At 51.4% G+C, this 20,708-nt stretch overlaps 18 non-coding genes across 18 annotated transcripts; 13 read left to right on the top strand and 5 right to left on the bottom strand.

Moving 5' to 3' along the window:
* The first annotated feature begins 899 nt into the window (after positions 1 to 899).
* TRNAL-AAG (transfer RNA leucine (anticodon AAG)) lies at positions 900 to 981 on the top strand. Its single transcript has one exon. It is a non-coding gene; the product is annotated as a tRNA-Leu (tRNA).
* A 774-nt stretch (positions 982 to 1,755) lies between these two features.
* On the bottom strand, positions 1,756 to 1,827 carry TRNAD-GUC (transfer RNA aspartic acid (anticodon GUC)). The gene has a single exon. It is a non-coding gene; the product is annotated as a tRNA-Asp (tRNA).
* Positions 1,828 to 2,367: 540 nt separating this feature from the next.
* TRNAL-AAG (transfer RNA leucine (anticodon AAG)) lies at positions 2,368 to 2,449 on the top strand. The gene has a single exon. It is a non-coding gene; the product is annotated as a tRNA-Leu (tRNA).
* Positions 2,450 to 3,822: 1,373 nt separating this feature from the next.
* Positions 3,823 to 3,904, top strand: TRNAL-AAG (transfer RNA leucine (anticodon AAG)). Its single transcript has one exon. It is a non-coding gene; the product is annotated as a tRNA-Leu (tRNA).
* A 1,382-nt stretch (positions 3,905 to 5,286) lies between these two features.
* TRNAL-AAG (transfer RNA leucine (anticodon AAG)) lies at positions 5,287 to 5,368 on the top strand. The gene has a single exon. It is a non-coding gene; the product is annotated as a tRNA-Leu (tRNA).
* Positions 5,369 to 6,765: 1,397 nt separating this feature from the next.
* On the top strand, positions 6,766 to 6,847 carry TRNAL-AAG (transfer RNA leucine (anticodon AAG)). Its single transcript has one exon. It is a non-coding gene; the product is annotated as a tRNA-Leu (tRNA).
* Positions 6,848 to 7,621: 774 nt separating this feature from the next.
* Positions 7,622 to 7,693, bottom strand: TRNAD-GUC (transfer RNA aspartic acid (anticodon GUC)). Its single transcript has one exon. It is a non-coding gene; the product is annotated as a tRNA-Asp (tRNA).
* Positions 7,694 to 8,234: 541 nt separating this feature from the next.
* Positions 8,235 to 8,316, top strand: TRNAL-AAG (transfer RNA leucine (anticodon AAG)). Its single transcript has one exon. It is a non-coding gene; the product is annotated as a tRNA-Leu (tRNA).
* Positions 8,317 to 9,090: 774 nt separating this feature from the next.
* On the bottom strand, positions 9,091 to 9,162 carry TRNAD-GUC (transfer RNA aspartic acid (anticodon GUC)). Its single transcript has one exon. It is a non-coding gene; the product is annotated as a tRNA-Asp (tRNA).
* Positions 9,163 to 9,702: 540 nt separating this feature from the next.
* TRNAL-AAG (transfer RNA leucine (anticodon AAG)) lies at positions 9,703 to 9,784 on the top strand. Its single transcript has one exon. It is a non-coding gene; the product is annotated as a tRNA-Leu (tRNA).
* Positions 9,785 to 11,181: 1,397 nt separating this feature from the next.
* On the top strand, positions 11,182 to 11,263 carry TRNAL-AAG (transfer RNA leucine (anticodon AAG)). Its single transcript has one exon. It is a non-coding gene; the product is annotated as a tRNA-Leu (tRNA).
* Positions 11,264 to 12,640: 1,377 nt separating this feature from the next.
* On the top strand, positions 12,641 to 12,722 carry TRNAL-AAG (transfer RNA leucine (anticodon AAG)). Its single transcript has one exon. It is a non-coding gene; the product is annotated as a tRNA-Leu (tRNA).
* Positions 12,723 to 14,095: 1,373 nt separating this feature from the next.
* Positions 14,096 to 14,177, top strand: TRNAL-AAG (transfer RNA leucine (anticodon AAG)). Its single transcript has one exon. It is a non-coding gene; the product is annotated as a tRNA-Leu (tRNA).
* Positions 14,178 to 15,574: 1,397 nt separating this feature from the next.
* Positions 15,575 to 15,656, top strand: TRNAL-AAG (transfer RNA leucine (anticodon AAG)). Its single transcript has one exon. It is a non-coding gene; the product is annotated as a tRNA-Leu (tRNA).
* A 1,397-nt stretch (positions 15,657 to 17,053) lies between these two features.
* On the top strand, positions 17,054 to 17,135 carry TRNAL-AAG (transfer RNA leucine (anticodon AAG)). Its single transcript has one exon. It is a non-coding gene; the product is annotated as a tRNA-Leu (tRNA).
* A 774-nt stretch (positions 17,136 to 17,909) lies between these two features.
* On the bottom strand, positions 17,910 to 17,981 carry TRNAD-GUC (transfer RNA aspartic acid (anticodon GUC)). Its single transcript has one exon. It is a non-coding gene; the product is annotated as a tRNA-Asp (tRNA).
* A 541-nt stretch (positions 17,982 to 18,522) lies between these two features.
* TRNAL-AAG (transfer RNA leucine (anticodon AAG)) lies at positions 18,523 to 18,604 on the top strand. Its single transcript has one exon. It is a non-coding gene; the product is annotated as a tRNA-Leu (tRNA).
* A 774-nt stretch (positions 18,605 to 19,378) lies between these two features.
* TRNAD-GUC (transfer RNA aspartic acid (anticodon GUC)) lies at positions 19,379 to 19,450 on the bottom strand. Its single transcript has one exon. It is a non-coding gene; the product is annotated as a tRNA-Asp (tRNA).
* Between the last annotated feature and the right edge of the window lie 1,258 nt (positions 19,451 to 20,708).

Here is a 20,708-nt window from a genome sequence, read left to right as displayed (position 1 = left end):
GGTGATCATTACTCGTCATGTAACATGATACAAAGGGTCAGAAGAGGAACTGATTCAGGGTTACAATTTGGACTTCGCAGACAACAGGAGCACTAAATGGTGCTGAGGGGGACTCAATAAAGTGGACCGGCCGCCTAATGTAAGCAATTGTGCACAAATATTGTACGATGACTAGCGTTGCCGGTGCTTTTTTCTTAAAGAGTCAGTTCTTGGCACCCATTCCCTACTTGACTCAGCCTAATCTTCAAGAATATTTGTCAAGAACTAAAAAAAATCCAGAAAAGGTTTAACCTCCCCGTCGGGGAATTGAACCCCGGTCTCCCGCGTGACAGGGATACTGACCACTATACTAACGAGGAGACGTGAGGGCATGAAATGAACAGCTGCTGATGTCTGCACAGCATCCAGCGACCACCTAGCTGGCCTAGGGGGTCTCATTTTCCCCCGTCAAACGGCTTGCCCGATCTAAGGCTAATTTCTTTCTTTTTATCGGCACCAGGCTTAAAACTCAGTTTAAGGCGATAGTTCCGGGCTATGTTTGACTCCAGAGTTGAATCTGTCATCCCGCATTTCCTCAGCAAATCAAGCTACCCATCTCAAGTCTCATGAGCTGAGGACGGCAAAGTCCCTGTGGGCTTAGGACAGTCAAAGAAACCCCTGGGCTGCATGCTAAGCCCCTTTTCGGCTTCACTTTCCGAATCCTGCCCTAGCTTGCGATTAGTTTTTTTCTCACTTCTTGCCCCCATCTCCCACCTTGCCTCATGGTCTCCCCTCCTCTGCGCACCTGACAGTTTGCCTGCCCTTCCACTGCCTGTCTCCAGACTTTCCAAGGAGAAAAGGCAAAGCACTAAAGCGGGCCGGGCAACGGGTCAAGTTCCGCTTTCGGCGACTAGCAGGGAGGTAGCGTGGCCGAGCGGTCTAAGGCGCTGGATTAAGGCTCCAGTCTCTTCGGAGGCGTGGGTTCAAATCCCACCGCTGCCACTTTTCCTGGCCTTGCATTTTAAAGAAGAACGTAACGTTGACCTCTTCCTTCATTAGTGCCACCTCTGTCGCAATGAGCAAGCGGATGGTATGCCACACCCTGCAGGAAAAAGGTTTCGCTTCTGACGTCTTGCTTTTCTGGACATCCAGTCTCAAGTTTCCCATCTGGAACGGCGCTCCCTGCTGCTTTGTGAAGGCTTGCTGCAAGAGCCTTCGAAACCCAGGAGCTCTTGCGTTGAGCTGTGACGCGTCCTGGGAAGACCTCCCGTTGCAGCGGAATGAGCCCCACTTCCAGGGCGTGCTGGTAGCAAATTTCCCACAGCCCACAGGGAGCAAACGATCCCAGGTGTGATGTATCACCAGGAGAGGCTGAGATGAGAGTAGGGGTTCACGCGTGTGCCCGGACCGAGGTTAATGATGGGATTAGAGCTAGGGTTAGATGCAGGGAAAGAGTGAGAGTTATAATTAGGGATAAAGCTAACAGGTGATCATTACTCGTCATGTAACATGATACAAAGGGTCAGAAGAGGAACTGATTCAGGGTTACAATTTGGACTTCGCAGACAACAGGAGCACTAAATGGTGCTGAGGGGGACTCAATAAAGTGGACCGGCCGCCTAATGTAAGCAATTGTGCACAAATATTGTACGATGACTAGCGTTGCCGGTGCTTTTTTCTTAAAGAGTCAGTTCTTGGCACCCATTCCCTACTTGACTCAGCCTAATCTTCAAGAATATTTGTCAAGAACTAAAAAAAATCCAGAAAAGGTTTAACCTCCCCGTCGGGGAATTGAACCCCGGTCTCCCGCGTGACAGGCGGGGATACTGACCACTATACTAACGAGGAGACGTGAGGGCATGAAATGAACAGCTGCTGATGTCTGCACAGCATCCAGCGACCACCTAGCTGGCCTAGGGGGTCTCATTTTCCCCCGTCAAACGGCTTGCCCGATCTAAGGCTAATTTCTTTCTTTTTATCGGCACCAGGCTTAAAACTCAGTTTAAGGCGATAGTTCCGGGCTATGTTTGACTCCAGAGTTGAATCTGTCATCCCGCATTTCCTCAGCAAATCAAGCTACCCATCTCAAGTCTCATGAGCTGAGGACGGCAAAGTCCCTGTGGGCTTAGGACAGTCAAAGAAACCCCTGGGCTGCATGCTAAGCCCCTTTTCGGCTTCACTTTCCGAATCCTGCCCTAGCTTGCGATTAGTTTTTTTCTCACTTCTTGCCCCCATCTCCCACCTTGCCTCATGGTCTCCCCTCCTCTGCGCACCTGACAGTTTGCCTGCCCTTCCACTGCCTGTCTCCAGACTTTCCAAGGAGAAAAGGCAAAGCACTAAAGCGGGCCGGGCAACGGGTCAAGTTCCGCTTTCGGCGACTAGCAGGGAGGTAGCGTGGCCGAGCGGTCTAAGGCGCTGGATTAAGGCTCCAGTCTCTTCGGAGGCGTGGGTTCAAATCCCACCGCTGCCACTTTTCCTGGCCTTGCATTTTAAAGAAGAACGTAACGTTGACCTCTTCCTTCATTAGTGCCACCTCTGTCGCAATGAGCAAGCGGATGGTATGCCACACCCTGCAGGAAAAAGGTTTCGCTTCTGACGTCTTGCTTTTCTGGACATCCAGTCTCAAGTTTCCCATCTGGAACGGCGCTCCCTGCTGCTTTGTGAAGGCTTGCTGCAAGAGCCTTCGAAACCCAGGAGCTCTTGCGTTGAGCTGTGACGCGTCCTGGGAAGACCTCCCGTTGCAGCGGAATGAGCCCCACTTCCAGGGCGTGCTGGTAGCAAATTTCCCACAGCCCACAGGGAGCAAACGATCCCAGGTGTGATGTATCACCAGGAGAGGCTGAGATGAGAGTAAGGGTTCACGCGTGTGCCCGGACCGAGGTTAATGATGGGATTAGAGCTAGGGTTAGATGCAGGGAAAGAGTGAGAGTTATAATTAGGGATAAAGCTAACAGGTGATCATTACTCGTCATGTAACATGATACAAAGGGTCAGAAGAGGAACTGATTCAGGGTTACAATTTGGACTTCGCAGACAACAGGAGCACTAAATGGTGCTGAGGGGGACTCAATAAAGTGGACCGGCCGCCTAATGTAAGCAATTGTGCACAAATATTGTACGATGACTAGCGTTGCCGGTGCTTTTTTCTTAAAGAGTCAGTTCTTGGCACCCATTCCCTACTTGACTCAGCCTAATCTTCAAGAATATTTGTCAAGAACTAAAAAAAATCCAGAAAAGGTTTAACCTCCCCGTCGCGGTCTCCCGCGTGACAGGCGGGGATACTGACCACTATACTAACGAGGAGACGTGAGGGCATGAAATGAACAGCTGCTGATGTCTGCACAGCATCCAGCGACCACCTAGCTGGCCTAGGGGGTCTCATTTTCCCCCGTCAAACGGCTTGCCCGATCTAAGGCTAATTTCTTTCTTTTTATCGGCACCAGGCTTAAAACTCAGTTTAAGGCGATAGTTCCGGGCTATGTTTGACTCCAGAGTTGAATCTGTCATCCCGCATTTCCTCAGCAAATCAAGCTACCCATCTCAAGTCTCATGAGCTGAGGACGGCAAAGTCCCTGTGGGCTTAGGACAGTCAAAGAAACCCCTGGGCTGCATGCTAAGCCCCTTTTCGGCTTCACTTTCCGAATCCTGCCCTAGCTTGCGATTAGTTTTTTTCTCACTTCTTGCCCCCATCTCCCACCTTGCCTCATGGTCTCCCCTCCTCTGCGCACCTGACAGTTTGCCTGCCCTTCCACTGCCTGTCTCCAGACTTTCCAAGGAGAAAAGGCAAAGCACTAAAGCGGGCCGGGCAACGGGTCAAGTTCCGCTTTCGGCGACTAGCAGGGAGGTAGCGTGGCCGAGCGGTCTAAGGCGCTGGATTAAGGCTCCAGTCTCTTCGGAGGCGTGGGTTCAAATCCCACCGCTGCCACTTTTCCTGGCCTTGCATTTTAAAGAAGAACGTAACGTTGACCTCTTCCTTCATTAGTGCCACCTCTGTCGCAATGAGCAAGCGGATGGTATGCCACACCCTGCAGGAAAAAGGTTTCGCTTCTGACGTCTTGCTTTTCTGGACATCCAGTCTCAAGTTTCCCATCTGGAACGGCGCTCCCTGCTGCTTTGTGAAGGCTTGCTGCAAGAGCCTTCGAAACCCAGGAGCTCTTGCGTTGAGCTGTGACGCGTCCTGGGAAGACCTCCCGTTGCAGCGGAATGAGCCCCACTTCCAGGGCGTGCTGGTAGCAAATTTCCCACAGCCCACAGGGAGCAAACGATCCCAGGTGTGATGTATCACCAGGAGAGGCTGAGATGAGAGTAAGGGTTCACGCGTGTGCCCGGACCGAGGTTAATGATGGGATTAGAGCTAGGGTTAGATGCAGGGAAAGAGTGAGAGTTATAATTAGGGATAAAGCTAACAGGTGATCATTACTCGTCATGTAACATGATACAAAGGGTCAGAAGAGGAACTGATTCAGGGTTACAATTTGGACTTCGCAGACAACAGGAGCACTAAATGGTGCTGAGGGGGACTCAATAAAGTGGACCGGCCGCCTAATGTAAGCAATTGTGCACAAATATTGTACGATGACTAGCGTTGCCGGTGCTTTTTTCTTAAAGAGTCAGTTCTTGGCACCCATTCCCTACTTGACTCAGCCTAATCTTCAAGAATATTTGTCAAGAACTAAAAAAAATCCAGAAAAGGTTTAACCTCCCCGTCGGGGAATTGAACCCCGGTCTCCCGCGTGACAGGGATACTGACCACTATACTAACGAGGAGACGTGAGGGCATGAAATGAACAGCTGCTGATGTCTGCACAGCATCCAGCGACCACCTAGCTGGCCTAGGGGGTCTCATTTTCCCCCGTCAAACGGCTTGCCCGATCTAAGGCTAATTTCTTTCTTTTTATCGGCACCAGGCTTAAAACTCAGTTTAAGGCGATAGTTCCGGGCTATGTTTGACTCCAGAGTTGAATCTGTCATCCCGCATTTCCTCAGCAAATCAAGCTACCCATCTCAAGTCTCATGAGCTGAGGACGGCAAAGTCCCTGTGGGCTTAGGACAGTCAAAGAAACCCCTGGGCTGCATGCTAAGCCCCTTTTCGGCTTCACTTTCCGAATCCTGCCCTAGCTTGCGATTAGTTTTTTTCTCACTTCTTGCCCCCATCTCCCACCTTGCCTCATGGTCTCCCCTCCTCTGCGCACCTGACAGTTTGCCTGCCCTTCCACTGCCTGTCTCCAGACTTTCCAAGGAGAAAAGGCAAAGCACTAAAGCGGGCCGGGCAACGGGTCAAGTTCCGCTTTCGGCGACTAGCAGGGAGGTAGCGTGGCCGAGCGGTCTAAGGCGCTGGATTAAGGCTCCAGTCTCTTCGGAGGCGTGGGTTCAAATCCCACCGCTGCCACTTTTCCTGGCCTTGCATTTTAAAGAAGAACGTAACGTTGACCTCTTCCTTCATTAGTGCCACCTCTGTCGCAATGAGCAAGCGGATGGTATGCCACACCCTGCAGGAAAAAGGTTTCGCTTCTGACGTCTTGCTTTTCTGGACATCCAGTCTCAAGTTTCCCATCTGGAACGGCGCTCCCTGCTGCTTTGTGAAGGCTTGCTGCAAGAGCCTTCGAAACCCAGGAGCTCTTGCGTTGAGCTGTGACGCGTCCTGGGAAGACCTCCCGTTGCAGCGGAATGAGCCCCACTTCCAGGGCGTGCTGGTAGCAAATTTCCCACAGCCCACAGGGAGCAAACGATCCCAGGTGTGATGTATCACCAGGAGAGGCTGAGATGAGAGTAAGGGTTCACGCGTGTGCCCGGACCGAGGTTAATGATGGGATTAGAGCTAGGGTTAGATGCAGGGAAAGAGTGAGAGTTATAATTAGGGATAAAGCTAACAGGTGATCATTACTCGTCATGTAACATGATACAAAGGGTCAGAAGAGGAACTGATTCAGGGTTACAATTTGGACTTCGCAGACAACAGGAGCACTAAATGGTGCTGAGGGGGACTCAATAAAGTGGACCGGCCGCCTAATGTAAGCAATTGTGCACAAATATTGTACGATGACTAGCGTTGCTGGTGCTTTTTTCTTAAAGAGTCAGTTCTTGGCACCCATTCCCTACTTGACTCAGCCTAATCTTCAAGAATATTTGTCAAGAACTAAAAAAAATCCAGAAAAGGTTTAACCTCCCCGTCGGGGAATTGAACCCGAATTGAACCCCGGTCTCCCGCGTGACAGGCGGGGATACTGACCACTATACTAACGAGGAGACGTGAGGGCATGAAATGAACAGCTGCTGATGTCTGCACAGCATCCAGCGACCACCTAGCTGGCCTAGGGGGTCTCATTTTCCCCCGTCAAACGGCTTGCCCGATCTAAGGCTAATTTCTTTCTTTTTATCGGCACCAGGCTTAAAACTCAGTTTAAGGCGATAGTTCCGGGCTATGTTTGACTCCAGAGTTGAATCTGTCATCCCGCATTTCCTCAGCAAATCAAGCTACCCATCTCAAGTCTCATGAGCTGAGGACGGCAAAGTCCCTGTGGGCTTAGGACAGTCAAAGAAACCCCTGGGCTGCATGCTAAGCCCCTTTTCGGCTTCACTTTCCGAATCCTGCCCTAGCTTGCGATTAGTTTTTTTCTCACTTCTTGCCCCCATCTCCCACCTTGCCTCATGGTCTCCCCTCCTCTGCGCACCTGACAGTTTGCCTGCCCTTCCACTGCCTGTCTCCAGACTTTCCAAGGAGAAAAGGCAAAGCACTAAAGCGGGCCGGGCAACGGGTCAAGTTCCGCTTTCGGCGACTAGCAGGGAGGTAGCGTGGCCGAGCGGTCTAAGGCGCTGGATTAAGGCTCCAGTCTCTTCGGAGGCGTGGGTTCAAATCCCACCGCTGCCACTTTTCCTGGCCTTGCATTTTAAAGAAGAACGTAACGTTGACCTCTTCCTTCATTAGTGCCACCTCTGTCGCAATGAGCAAGCGGATGGTATGCCACACCCTGCAGGAAAAAGGTTTCGCTTCTGACGTCTTGCTTTTCTGGACATCCAGTCTCAAGTTTCCCATCTGGAACGGCGCTCCCTGCTGCTTTGTGAAGGCTTGCTGCAAGAGCCTTCGAAACCCAGGAGCTCTTGCGTTGAGCTGTGACGCGTCCTGGGAAGACCTCCCGTTGCAGCGGAATGAGCCCCACTTCCAGGGCGTGCTGGTAGCAAATTCCCCACAGCCCACAGGGAGCAAACGATCCCAGGTGTGATGTATCACCAGGAGAGGCTGAGATGAGAGTAGGGGTTCACGCGTGTGCCCGGACCGAGGTTAATGATGGGATTAGAGCTAGGGTTAGATGCAGGGAAAGAGTGAGAGTTATAATTAGGGATAAAGCTAACAGGTGATCATTACTCGTCATGTAACATGATACAAAGGGTCAGAAGAGGAACTGATTCAGGGTTACAATTTGGACTTCGCAGACAACAGGAGCACTAAATGGTGCTGAGGGGGACTCAATAAAGTGGACCGGCCGCCTAATGTAAGCAATTGTGCACAAATATTGTACGATGACTAGCGTTGCCGGTGCTTTTTTCTTAAAGAGTCAGTTCTTGGCACCCATTCCCTACTTGACTCAGCCTAATCTTCAAGAATATTTGTCAAGAACTAAAAAAAATCCAGAAACGGTTTAACCTCCCCGTCGGGGAATTGAACCCCGGTCTCCCGCGTGACAGGCGGGGATACTGACCACTATACTAACGAGGAGACGTGAGGGCATGAAATGAACAGCTGCTGATGTCTGCACAGCATCCAGCGACCACCTAGCTGGCCTAGGGGGGTCTCATTTTCCCCCGTCAAACGGCTTGCCCGATCTAAGGCTAATTTCTTTCTTTTTATCGGCACCAGGCTTAAAACTCAGTTTAAGGCGATAGTTCCGGGCTATGTTTGACTCCAGAGTTGAATCTGTCATCCCGCATTTCCTCAGCAAATCAAGCTACCCATCTCAAGTCTCATGAGCTGAGGACGGCAAAGTCCCTGTGGGCTTAGGACAGTCAAAGAAACCCCTGGGCTGCATGCTAAGCCCCTTTTCGGCTTCACTTTCCGAATCCTGCCCTAGCTTGCGATTAGTTTTTTTCTCACTTCTTGCCCCCATCTCCCACCTTGCCTCATGGTCTCCCCTCCTCTGCGCACCTGACAGTTTGCCTGCCCTTCCACTGCCTGTCTCCAGACTTTCCAAGGAGAAAAGGCAAAGCACTAAAGCGGGCCGGGCAACGGGTCAAGTTCCGCTTTCGGCGACTAGCAGGGAGGTAGCGTGGCCGAGCGGTCTAAGGCGCTGGATTAAGGCTCCAGTCTCTTCGGAGGCGTGGGTTCAAATCCCACCGCTGCCACTTTTCCTGGCCTTGCATTTTAAAGAAGAACGTAACGTTGACCTCTTCCTTCATTAGTGCCACCTCTGTCGCAATGAGCAAGCGGATGGTATGCCACACCCTGCAGGAAAAAGGTTTCGCTTCTGACGTCTTGCTTTTCTGGACATCCAGTCTCAAGTTTCCCATCTGGAACGGCGCTCCCTGCTGCTTTGTGAAGGCTTGCTGCAAGAGCCTTCGAAACCCAGGAGCTCTTGCGTTGAGCTGTGACGCGTCCTGGGAAGACCTCCCGTTGCAGCGGAATGAGCCCCACTTCCAGGGCGTGCTGGTAGCAAATTTCCCACAGCCCACAGGGAGCAAACGATCCCAGGTGTGATGTATCACCAGGAGAGGCTGAGATGAGAGTAGGGGTTCACGCGTGTGCCCGGACCGAGGTTAATGATGGGATTAGAGCTAGGGTTAGATGCAGGGAAAGAGTGAGAGTTATAATTAGGGATAAAGCTAACAGGTGATCATTACTCGTCATGTAACATGATACAAAGGGTCAGAAGAGGAACTGATTCAGGGTTACAATTTGGACTTCGCAGACAACAGGAGCACTAAATGGTGCTGAGGGGGACTCAATAAAGTGGACCGGCCGCCTAATGTAAGCAATTGTGCACAAATATTGTACGATGACTAGCGTTGCCGGTGCTTTTTTCTTAAAGAGTCAGTTCTTGGCACCCATTCCCTACTTGACTCAGCCTAATCTTCAAGAATATTTGTCAAGAACTAAAAAAAATCCAGAAAAGGTTTAACCTCCCCGTCGGGGAATTGAACCCCGGTCTCCCGCGTGACAGGCGGGGATACTGACCACTATACTAACGAGGAGACGTGAGGGCATGAAATGAACAGCTGCTGATGTCTGCACAGCATCCAGCGACCACCTAGCTGGCCTAGGGGGTCTCATTTTCCCCCGTCAAACGGCTTGCCCGATCTAAGGCTAATTTCTTTCTTTTTATCGGCACCAGGCTTAAAACTCAGTTTAAGGCGATAGTTCCGGGCTATGTTTGACTCCAGAGTTGAATCTGTCATCCCGCATTTCCTCAGCAAATCAAGCTACCCATCTCAAGTCTCATGAGCTGAGGACGGCAAAGTCCCTGTGGGCTTAGGACAGTCAAAGAAACCCCTGGGCTGCATGCTAAGCCCCTTTTCGGCTTCACTTTCCGAATCCTGCCCTAGCTTGCGATTAGTTTTTTTCTCACTTCTTGCCCCCATCTCCCACCTTGCCTCATGGTCTCCCCTCCTCTGCGCACCTGACAGTTTGCCTGCCCTTCCACTGCCTGTCTCCAGACTTTCCAAGGAGAAAAGGCAAAGCACTAAAGCGGGCCGGGCAACGGGTCAAGTTCCGCTTTCGGCGACTAGCAGGGAGGTAGCGTGGCCGAGCGGTCTAAGGCGCTGGATTAAGGCTCCAGTCTCTTCGGAGGCGTGGGTTCAAATCCCACCGCTGCCACTTTTCCTGGCCTTGCATTTTAAAGAAGAACGTAACGTTGACCTCTTCCTTCATTAGTGCCACCTCTGTCGCAATGAGCAAGCGGATGGTATGCCACACCCTGCAGGAAAAAGGTTTCGCTTCTGACGTCTTGCTTTTCTGGACATCCAGTCTCAAGTTTCCCATCTGGAACGGCGCTCCCTGCTGCTTTGTGAAGGCTTGCTGCAAGAGCCTTCGAAACCCAGGAGCTCTTGCGTTGAGCTGTGACGCGTCCTGGGAAGACCTCCCGTTGCAGCGGAATGAGCCCCACTTCCAGGGCGTGCTGGTAGCAAATTTCCCACAGCCCACAGGGAGCAAACGATCCCAGGTGTGATGTATCACCAGGAGAGGCTGAGATGAGAGTAAGGGTTCACGCGTGTGCCCGGACCGAGGTTAATGATGGGATTAGAGCTAGGGTTAGATGCAGGGAAAGAGTGAGAGTTATAATTAGGGATAAAGCTAACAGGTGATCATTACTCGTCATGTAACATGATACAAAGGGTCAGAAGAGGAACTGATTCAGGGTTACAATTTGGACTTCGCAGACAACAGGAGCACTAAATGGTGCTGAGGGGGACTCAATAAAGTGGACCGGCCGCCTAATGTAAGCAATTGTGCACAAATATTGTACGATGACTAGCGTTGCTGGTGCTTTTTTCTTAAAGAGTCAGTTCTTGGCACCCATTCCCTACTTGACTCAGCCTAATCTTCAAGAATATTTGTCAAGAACTAAAAAAAATCCAGAAAAGGTTTAACCTCCCCGTCGGGGAATTGAACCCGAATTGAACCCCGGTCTCCCGCGTGACAGGCGGGGATACTGACCACTATACTAACGAGGAGACGTGAGGGCATGAAATGAACAGCTGCTGATGTCTGCACAGCATCCAGCGACCACCTAGCTGGCCTAGGGGGTCTCATTTTCCCCCGTCAAACGGCTTGCCCGATCTAAGGCTAATTTCTTTCTTTTTATCGGCACCAGGCTTAAAACTCAGTTTAAGGCGATAGTTCCGGGCTATGTTTGACTCCAGAGTTGAATCTGTCATCCCGCATTTCCTCAGCAAATCAAGCTACCCATCTCAAGTCTCATGAGCTGAGGACGGCAAAGTCCCTGTGGGCTTAGGACAGTCAAAGAAACCCCTGGGCTGCATGCTAAGCCCCTTTTCGGCTTCACTTTCCGAATCCTGCCCTAGCTTGCGATTAGTTTTTTTCTCACTTCTTGCCCCCATCTCCCACCTTGCCTCATGGTCTCCCCTCCTCTGCGCACCTGACAGTTTGCCTGCCCTTCCACTGCCTGTCTCCAGACTTTCCAAGGAGAAAAGGCAAAGCACTAAAGCGGGCCGGGCAACGGGTCAAGTTCCGCTTTCGGCGACTAGCAGGGAGGTAGCGTGGCCGAGCGGTCTAAGGCGCTGGATTAAGGCTCCAGTCTCTTCGGAGGCGTGGGTTCAAATCCCACCGCTGCCACTTTTCCTGGCCTTGCATTTTAAAGAAGAACGTAACGTTGACCTCTTCCTTCATTAGTGCCACCTCTGTCGCAATGAGCAAGCGGATGGTATGCCACACCCTGCAGGAAAAAGGTTTCGCTTCTGACGTCTTGCTTTTCTGGACATCCAGTCTCAAGTTTCCCATCTGGAACGGCGCTCCCTGCTGCTTTGTGAAGGCTTGCTGCAAGAGCCTTCGAAACCCAGGAGCTCTTGCGTTGAGCTGTGACGCGTCCTGGGAAGACCTCCCGTTGCAGCGGAATGAGCCCCACTTCCAGGGCGTGCTGGTAGCAAATTTCCCACAGCCCACAGGGAGCAAACGATCCCAGGTGTGATGTATCACCAGGAGAGGCTGAGATGAGAGTAAGGGTTCACGCGTGTGCCCGGACCGAGGTTAATGATGGGATTAGAGCTAGGGTTAGATGCAGGGAAAGAGTGAGAGTTATAATTAGGGATAAAGCTAACAGGTGATCATTACTCGTCATGTAACATGATACAAAGGGTCAGAAGAGGAACTGATTCAGGGTTACAATTTGGACTTCGCAGACAACAGGAGCACTAAATGGTGCTGAGGGGGACTCAATAAAGTGGACCGGCCGCCTAATGTAAGCAATTGTGCACAAATATTGTACGATGACTAGCGTTGCCGGTGCTTTTTTCTTAAAGAGTCAGTTCTTGGCACCCATTCCCTACTTGACTCAGCCTAATCTTCAAGAATATTTGTCAAGAACTAAAAAAAATCCAGAAACGGTTTAACCTCCCCGTCGGGGACGGTCTCCCGCGTGACAGGCGGGGATACTGACCACTATACTAACGAGGAGACGTGAGGGCATGAAATGAACAGCTGCTGATGTCTGCACAGCATCCAGCGACCACCTAGCTGGCCTAGGGGGTCTCATTTTCCCCCGTCAAACGGCTTGCCCGATCTAAGGCTAATTTCTTTCTTTTTATCGGCACCAGGCTTAAAACTCAGTTTAAGGCGATAGTTCCGGGCTATGTTTGACTCCAGAGTTGAATCTGTCATCCCGCATTTCCTCAGCAAATCAAGCTACCCATCTCAAGTCTCATGAGCTGAGGACGGCAAAGTCCCTGTGGGCTTAGGACAGTCAAAGAAACCCCTGGGCTGCATGCTAAGCCCCTTTTCGGCTTCACTTTCCGAATCCTGCCCTAGCTTGCGATTAGTTTTTTTCTCACTTCTTGCCCCCATCTCCCACCTTGCCTCATGGTCTCCCCTCCTCTGCGCACCTGACAGTTTGCCTGCCCTTCCACTGCCTGTCTCCAGACTTTCCAAGGAGAAAAGGCAAAGCACTAAAGCGGGCCGGGCAACGGGTCAAGTTCCGCTTTCGGCGACTAGCAGGGAGGTAGCGTGGCCGAGCGGTCTAAGGCGCTGGATTAAGGCTCCAGTCTCTTCGGAGGCGTGGGTTCAAATCCCACCGCTGCCACTTTTCCTGGCCTTGCATTTTAAAGAAGAACGTAACGTTGACCTCTTCCTTCATTAGTGCCACCTCTGTCGCAATGAGCAAGCGGATGGTATGCCACACCCTGCAGGAAAAAGGTTTCGCTTCTGACGTCTTGCTTTTCTGGACATCCAGTCTCAAGTTTCCCATCTGGAACGGCGCTCCCTGCTGCTTTGTGAAGGCTTGCTGCAAGAGCCTTCGAAACCCAGGAGCTCTTGCGTTGAGCTGTGACGCGTCCTGGGGAGACCTCCCGTTGCAGCGGAATGAGCCCCACTTCCAGGGCGTGCTGGTAGCAAATTTCCCACAGCCCACAGGGAGCAAACGATCCCAGGTGTGATGTATCACCAGGAGAGGCTGAGATGAGAGTAAGGGTTCACGCGTGTGCCCGGACCGAGGTTAATGATGGGATTAGAGCTAGGGTTAGATGCAGGGAAAGAGTGAGAGTTATAATTAGGGATAAAGCTAACAGGTGATCATTACTCGTCATGTAACATGATACAAAGGGTCAGAAGAGGAACTGATTCAGGGTTACAATTTGGACTTCGCAGACAACAGGAGCACTAAATGGTGCTGAGGGGGACTCAATAAAGTGGACCGGCCGCCTAATGTAAGCAATTGTGCACAAATATTGTACGATGACTAGCGTTGCCGGTGCTTTTTTCTTAAAGAGTCAGTTCTTGGCACCCATTCCCTACTTGACTCAGCCTAATCTTCAAGAATATTTGTCAAGAACTAAAAAAAATCCAGAAAAGGTTTAACCTCCCCGTCGCGGTCTCCCGCGTGACAGGCGGGGATACTGACCACTATACTAACGAGGAGACGTGAGGGCATGAAATGAACAGCTGCTGATGTCTGCACAGCATCCAGCGACCACCTAGCTGGCCTAGGGGGTCTCATTTTCCCCCGTCAAACGGCTTGCCCGATCTAAGGCTAATTTCTTTCTTTTTATCGGCACCAGGCTTAAAACTCAGTTTAAGGCGATAGTTCCGGGCTATGTTTGACTCCAGAGTTGAATCTGTCATCCCGCATTTCCTCAGCAAATCAAGCTACCCATCTCAAGTCTCATGAGCTGAGGACGGCAAAGTCCCTGTGGGCTTAGGACAGTCAAAGAAACCCCTGGGCTGCATGCTAAGCCCCTTTTCGGCTTCACTTTCCGAATCCTGCCCTAGCTTGCGATTAGTTTTTTTCTCACTTCTTGCCCCCATCTCCCACCTTGCCTCATGGTCTCCCCTCCTCTGCGCACCTGACAGTTTGCCTGCCCTTCCACTGCCTGTCTCCAGACTTTCCAAGGAGAAAAGGCAAAGCACTAAAGCGGGCCGGGCAACGGGTCAAGTTCCGCTTTCGGCGACTAGCAGGGAGGTAGCGTGGCCGAGCGGTCTAAGGCGCTGGATTAAGGCTCCAGTCTCTTCGGAGGCGTGGGTTCAAATCCCACCGCTGCCACTTTTCCTGGCCTTGCATTTTAAAGAAGAACGTAACGTTGACCTCTTCCTTCATTAGTGCCACCTCTGTCGCAATGAGCAAGCGGATGGTATGCCACACCCTGCAGGAAAAAGGTTTCGCTTCTGACGTCTTGCTTTTCTGGACATCCAGTCTCAAGTTTCCCATCTGGAACGGCGCTCCCTGCTGCTTTGTGAAGGCTTGCTGCAAGAGCCTTCGAAACCCAGGAGCTCTTGCGTTGAGCTGTGACGCGTCCTGGGAAGACCTCCCGTTGCAGCGGAATGAGCCCCACTTCCAGGGCGTGCTGGTAGCAAATTTCCCACAGCCCACAGGGAGCAAACGATCCCAGGTGTGATGTATCACCAGGAGAGGCTGAGATGAGAGTAAGGGTTCACGCGTGTGCCCGGACCGAGGTTAATGATGGGATTAGAGCTAGGGTTAGATGCAGGGAAAGAGTGAGAGTTATAATTAGGGATAAAGCTAACAGGTGATCATTACTCGTCATGTAACATGATACAAAGGGTCAGAAGAGGAACTGATTCAGGGTTACAATTTGGACTTCGCAGACAACAGGAGCACTAAATGGTGCTGAGGGGGACTCAATAAAGTGGACCGGCCGCCTAATGTAAGCAATTGTGCACAAATATTGTACGATGACTAGCGTTGCTGGTGCTTTTTTCTTAAAGAGTCAGTTCTTGGCACCCATTCCCTACTTGACTCAGCCTAATCTTCAAGAATATTTGTCAAGAACTAAAAAAAATCCAGAAAAGGTTTAACCTCCCCGTCGGGGAATTGAACCCGAATTGAACCCCGGTCTCCCGCGTGACAGGCGGGGATACTGACCACTATACTAACGAGGAGACGTGAGGGCATGAAATGAACAGCTGCTGATGTCTGCACAGCATCCAGCGACCACCTAGCTGGCCTAGGGGGTCTCATTTTCCCCCGTCAAACGGCTTGCCCGATCTAAGGCTAATTTCTTTCTTTTTATCGGCACCAGGCTTAAAACTCAGTTTAAGGCGATAGTTCCGGGCTATGTTTGACTCCAGAGTTGAATCTGTCATCCCGCATTTCCTCAGCAAATCAAGCTACCCATCTCAAGTCTCATGAGCTGAGGACGGCAAAGTCCCTGTGGGCTTAGGACAGTCAAAGAAACCCCTGGGCTGCATGCTAAGCCCCTTTTCGGCTTCACTTTCCGAATCCTGCCCTAGCTTGCGATTAGTTTTTTTCTCACTTCTTGCCCCCATCTCCCACCTTGCCTCATGGTCTCCCCTCCTCTGCGCACCTGACAGTTTGCCTGCCCTTCCACTGCCTGTCTCCAGACTTTCCAAGGAGAAAAGGCAAAGCACTAAAGCGGGCCGGGCAACGGGTCAAGTTCCGCTTTCGGCGACTAGCAGGGAGGTAGCGTGGCCGAGCGGTCTAAGGCGCTGGATTAAGGCTCCAGTCTCTTCGGAGGCGTGGGTTCAAATCCCACCGCTGCCACTTTTCCTGGCCTTGCATTTTAAAGAAGAACGTAACGTTGACCTCTTCCTTCATTAGTGCCACCTCTGTCGCAATGAGCAAGCGGATGGTATGCCACACCCTGCAGGAAAAAGGTTTCGCTTCTGACGTCTTGCTTTTCTGGACATCCAGTCTCAAGTTTCCCATCTGGAACGGCGCTCCCTGCTGCTTTGTGAAGGCTTGCTGCAAGAGCCTTCGAAACCCAGGAGCTCTTGCGTTGAGCTGTGACGCGTCCTGGGAAGACCTCCCGTTGCAGCGGAATGAGCCCCACTTCCAGGGCGTGCTGGTAGCAAATTTCCCACAGCCCACAGGGAGCAAACGATCCCAGGTGTGATGTATCACCAGGAGAGGCTGAGATGAGAGTAAGGGTTCACGCGTGTGCCCGGACCGAGGTTAATGATGGGATTAGAGCTAGGGTTAGATGCAGGGAAAGAGTGAGAGTTATAATTAGGGATAAAGCTAACAGGTGATCATTACTCGTCATGTAACATGATACAAAGGGTCAGAAGAGGAACTGATTCAGGGTTACAATTTGGACTTCGCAGACAACAGGAGCACTAAATGGTGCTGAGGGGGACTCAATAAAGTGGACCGGCCGCCTAATGTAAGCAATTGTGCACAAATATTGTACGATGACTAGCGTTGCTGGTGCTTTTTTCTTAAAGAGTCAGTTCTTGGCACCCATTCCCTACTTGACTCAGCCTAATCTTCAAGAATATTTGTCAAGAACTAAAAAAAATCCAGAAAAGGTTTAACCTCCCCGTCGGGGAATTGAACCCGAATTGAACCCCGGTCTCCCGCGTGACAGGCGGGGATACTGACCACTATACTAACGAGGAGACGTGAGGGCATGAAATGAACAGCTGCTGATGTCTGCACAGCATCCAGCGACCACCTAGCTGGCCTAGGGGGTCTCATTTTCCCCCGTCAAACGGCTTGCCCGATCTAAGGCTAATTTCTTTCTTTTTATCGGCACCAGGCTTAAAACTCAGTTTAAGGCGATAGTTCCGGGCTATGTTTGACTCCAGAGTTGAATCTGTCATCCCGCATTTCCTCAGCAAATCAAGCTACCCATCTCAAGTCTCATGAGCTGAGGACGGCAAAGTCCCTGTGGGCTTAGGACAGTCAAAGAAACCCCTGGGCTGCATGCTAAGCCCCTTTTCGGCTTCACTTTCCGAATCCTGCCCTAGCTTGCGATTAGTTTTTTTCTCACTTCTTGCCCCCATCTCCCACCTTGCCTCATGGTCTCCCCTCCTCTGCGCACCTGACAGTTTGCCTGCCCTTCCACTGCCTGTCTCCAGACTTTCCAAGGAGAAAAGGCAAAGCACTAAAGCGGGCCGGGCAACGGGTCAAGTTCCGCTTTCGGCGACTAGCAGGGAGGTAGCGTGGCCGAGCGGTCTAAGGCGCTGGATTAAGGCTCCAGTCTCTTCGGAGGCGTGGGTTCAAATCCCACCGCTGCCACTTTTCCTGGCCTTGCATTTTAAAGAAGAACGTAACGTTGACCTCTTCCTTCATTAGTGCCACCTCTGTCGCAATGAGCAAGCGGATGGTATGCCACACCCTGCAGGAAAAAGGTTTCGCTTCTGACGTCTTGCTTTTCTGGACATCCAGTCTCAAGTTTCCCATCTGGAACGGCGCTCCCTGCTGCTTTGTGAAGGCTTGCTGCAAGAGCCTTCGAAACCCAGGAGCTCTTGCGTTGAGCTGTGACGCGTCCTGGGAAGACCTCCCGTTGCAGCGGAATGAGCCCCACTTCCAGGGCGTGCTGGTAGCAAATTCCCCACAGCCCACAGGGAGCAAACGATCCCAGGTGTGATGTATCACCAGGAGAGGCTGAGATGAGAGTAGGGGTTCACGCGTGTGCCCGGACCGAGGTTAATGATGGGATTAGAGCTAGGGTTAGATGCAGGGAAAGAGTGAGAGTTATAATTAGGGATAAAGCTAACAGGTGATCATTACTCGTCATGTAACATGATACAAAGGGTCAGAAGAGGAACTGATTCAGGGTTACAATTTGGACTTCGCAGACAACAGGAGCACTAAATGGTGCTGAGGGGGACTCAATAAAGTGGACCGGCCGCCTAATGTAAGCAATTGTGCACAAATATTGTACGATGACTAGCGTTGCCGGTGCTTTTTTCTTAAAGAGTCAGTTCTTGGCACCCATTCCCTACTTGACTCAGCCTAATCTTCAAGAATATTTGTCAAGAACTAAAAAAAATCCAGAAACGGTTTAACCTCCCCGTCGGGGAATTGAACCCCGGTCTCCCGCGTGACAGGCGGGGATACTGACCACTATACTAACGAGGAGACGTGAGGGCATGAAATGAACAGCTGCTGATGTCTGCACAGCATCCAGCGACCACCTAGCTGGCCTAGGGGGGTCTCATTTTCCCCCGTCAAACGGCTTGCCCGATCTAAGGCTAATTTCTTTCTTTTTATCGGCACCAGGCTTAAAACTCAGTTTAAGGCGATAGTTCCGGGCTATGTTTGACTCCAGAGTTGAATCTGTCATCCCGCATTTCCTCAGCAAATCAAGCTACCCATCTCAAGTCTCATGAGCTGAGGACGGCAAAGTCCCTGTGGGCTTAGGACAGTCAAAGAAACCCCTGGGCTGCATGCTAAGCCCCTTTTCGGCTTCACTTTCCGAATCCTGCCCTAGCTTGCGATTAGTTTTTTTCTCACTTCTTGCCCCCATCTCCCACCTTGCCTCATGGTCTCCCCTCCTCTGCGCACCTGACAGTTTGCCTGCCCTTCCACTGCCTGTCTCCAGACTTTCCAAGGAGAAAAGGCAAAGCACTAAAGCGGGCCGGGCAACGGGTCAAGTTCCGCTTTCGGCGACTAGCAGGGAGGTAGCGTGGCCGAGCGGTCTAAGGCGCTGGATTAAGGCTCCAGTCTCTTCGGAGGCGTGGGTTCAAATCCCACCGCTGCCACTTTTCCTGGCCTTGCATTTTAAAGAAGAACGTAACGTTGACCTCTTCCTTCATTAGTGCCACCTCTGTCGCAATGAGCAAGCGGATGGTATGCCACACCCTGCAGGAAAAAGGTTTCGCTTCTGACGTCTTGCTTTTCTGGACATCCAGTCTCAAGTTTCCCATCTGGAACGGCGCTCCCTGCTGCTTTGTGAAGGCTTGCTGCAAGAGCCTTCGAAACCCAGGAGCTCTTGCGTTGAGCTGTGACGCGTCCTGGGAAGACCTCCCGTTGCAGCGGAATGAGCCCCACTTCCAGGGCGTGCTGGTAGCAAATTTCCCACAGCCCACAGGGAGCAAACGATCCCAGGTGTGATGTATCACCAGGAGAGGCTGAGATGAGAGTAGGGGTTCACGCGTGTGCCCGGACCGAGGTTAATGATGGGATTAGAGCTAGGGTTAGATGCAGGGAAAGAGTGAGAGTTATAATTAGGGATAAAGCTAACAGGTGATCATTACTCGTCATGTAACATGATACAAAGGGTCAGAAGAGGAACTGATTCAGGGTTACAATTTGGACTTCGCAGACAACAGGAGCACTAAATGGTGCTGAGGGGGACTCAATAAAGTGGACCGGCCGCCTAATGTAAGCAATTGTGCACAAATATTGTACGATGACTAGCGTTGCCGGTGCTTTTTTCTTAAAGAGTCAGTTCTTGGCACCCATTCCCTACTTGACTCAGCCTAATCTTCAAGAATATTTGTCAAGAACTAAAAAAAATCCAGAAAAGGTTTAACCTCCCCGTCGGGGAATTGAACCCCGGTCTCCCGCGTGACAGGCGGGGATACTGACCACTATACTAACGAGGAGACGTGAGGGCATGAAATGAACAGCTGCTGATGTCTGCACAGCATCCAGCGACCACCTAGCTGGCCTAGGGGGTCTCATTTTCCCCCGTCAAACGGCTTGCCCGATCTAAGGCTAATTTCTTTCTTTTTATCGGCACCAGGCTTAAAACTCAGTTTAAGGCGATAGTTCCGGGCTATGTTTGACTCCAGAGTTGAATCTGTCATCCCGCATTTCCTCAGCAAATCAAGCTACCCATCTCAAGTCTCATGAGCTGAGGACGGCAAAGTCCCTGTGGGCTTAGGACAGTCAAAGAAACCCCTGGGCTGCATGCTAAGCCCCTTTTCGGCTTCACTTTCCGAATCCTGCCCTAGCTTGCGATTAGTTTTTTTCTCACTTCTTGCCCCCATCTCCCACCTTGCCTCATGGTCTCCCCTCCTCTGCGCACCTGACAGTTTGCCTGCCCTTCCACTGCCTGTCTCCAGACTTTCCAAGGAGAAAAGGCAAAGCACTAAAGCGGGCCGGGCAACGGGTCAAGTTCCGCTTTCGGCGACTAGCAGGGAGGTTGCGTGGCCGAGCGGTCTAAGGCGCTGGATTAAGGCTCCAGTCTCTTCGGAGGCGTGGGTTCAAATCCCACCGCTGCCACTTTTCCTGGCCTTGCATTTTAAAGAAGAACGTAACGTTGACCTCTTCCTTCATTAGTGCCACCTCTGTCGCAATGCGCAAGCGGATGGTATGCCACACCCTGCAGGAAAAAGGTTTCGCTTCTGACGTCTTGCTTTTCTGGACATCCAGTCTCAAGTTTCCCATCTGGAACGGCGCTCCCTGCTGCTTTGTGAAGGCTTGCTGCAAGAGCCTTCGAAACCCAGGAGCTCTTGCGTTGAGCTGTGACGCGTCCTGGGAAGACCTCCCGTTGCAGCGGAATGAGCCCCACTTCCAGGGCGTGCTGGTAGCAAATTTCCCACAGCCCACAGGGAGCAAACGATCCCAGGTGTGATGTATCACCAGGAGAGGCTGAGATGAGAGTAAGGGTTCACGCGTGTGCCCGGACCGAGGTTAATGATGGGATTAGAGCTAGGGTTAGATGCAGGGAAAGAGTGAGAGTTATAATTAGGGATAAAGCTAACAGGTGATCATTACTCGTCATGTAACATGATACAAAGGGTCAGAAGAGGAACTGATTCAGGGTTACAATTTGGACTTCGCAGACAACAGGAGCACTAAATGGTGCTGAGGGGGACTCAATAAAGTGGACCGGCCGCCTAATGTAAGCAATTGTGC

Source organism: Ambystoma mexicanum, unplaced genomic scaffold, assembly GCF_040938575.1.
Source record: "Ambystoma mexicanum isolate Mex_15411 unplaced genomic scaffold, UKY_AmexF1_1 Mex_scaf20, whole genome shotgun sequence".
In the NCBI taxonomy this organism is placed as follows: Eukaryota; Metazoa; Chordata; class Amphibia; order Caudata; family Ambystomatidae; genus Ambystoma; species Ambystoma mexicanum.
The sequence above is the reverse complement of the archived record's forward strand: the minus strand, read 5'-3'. Positions and strand labels throughout refer to the sequence as shown.